Below are 1,382 nucleotides of genomic sequence, written 5' to 3'. Positions count from 1 at the left end.
GGACGTGTGCTCCGGGCATGTGCTGACCAACTGGCAGGTGTCTTTACTGACATTTTCAACATGTCCCTGATTAAGTCTGTGATACCAACATGTTTCAAGCAAACCACCATAGTCCCTGTGCCCAAGAACACAAAGGCAACTTTCCTAAATGACTACAGACCCTTAGCACTCACGTCCGTAGCCATGAAGTGCTTTGAAAAGGTTGGTAATGGCTCACATCAACACCATTATCCCAGAAACCCTAGACCCACTCCAATTTGCATTCCGCCCAAACAGATCCACAGATGATGCAATCTCTATTGCACTCCACACTGCCCTTTCCCATCTGGACAAAAGGAACACTTATGTGAGAATGCTGTTCATTGACTACAGCGCAGCGTTCAACACCATAGTACCATCAAAGCTCATCACTAAGCTAAGGATCCTGGGACTAAACACCTCCCTCTGCAACTGGATCCTGGACTTCCTGACAGTCCCCTCCTGTACCGCCTGTTCACCCCTGACTGCATGGCCAGGCACGACTCCAACACCATCATTAAGTTTGCAGACGACACAACAGTGGTAGGCCTGATCACCGACAACGACGAGACAGCCTATAGGGAGGAGGTTAGAGACCTGGCCAGGTGGTACCAGAATAACAACCTATCCCCCAATGTAATCAAGACTAAGGAGATGATTGTGGACTACAGGAAAAGCAGGACCGAGCACGCCCCCATTCTGATCGACAGGGCTGTAGTGGAGCAGGTTGAGAGCTTCAAGTTCCTTGGTGTCCACATCAACAACAAGCTAGAATGGTCCAAACTCACGAAGACAGTCGTGAAGAGGGCACGACAAAGCCTATTCCCCCTCAGGAAACTAAAAAGATTTGGCATGGGTCCTGAGATCCTCAAAATGTTCTACAGCTGCAACATCAAGAGCATCCTGACTGGTTGCATCACTGCCTGGTACGGCAATTGCTTGGCCTCTGACCGCAAGGCACTACAGAGGGTAGTGCGTACGGCCCAGTACATCACTGGGGCAAAGCTGCCTGCCATCCAGGACCCCTACACCAGGCGGTGTCAGAGGAAGACACTAAAAATTATCAAAGACCCCAGCCATAGACTGTTCTCTCTACTACCACATGACAAGCGGTACCGGAGTGCCAAGTCTAGGACAAAAAGGCTTCTCAACAGTTTTTACCCCCAAGACATAAGACTCCTGAACAGGTAATCAAATGGCTACCAGGACTATTTGCATTGTGTGCCCCCACCCCTCTTTTTACACTGCTGCTACTCTCTGTTTATCATATATGCATAGTCACTTTCACTATACATTCATATACATACTACCTCATACTACAAAATCTGACTTCAGTGGGTTCAAAACAACTGGGAACTCGGGAA

The sequence above is a fragment of the Oncorhynchus tshawytscha genome, linkage group LG34 (assembly GCF_018296145.1).
Source record: "Oncorhynchus tshawytscha isolate Ot180627B linkage group LG34, Otsh_v2.0, whole genome shotgun sequence".
NCBI lineage: Eukaryota > Metazoa > Chordata > Actinopteri > Salmoniformes > Salmonidae > Oncorhynchus > Oncorhynchus tshawytscha.
This window is presented reverse-complemented; position numbering follows the sequence as displayed.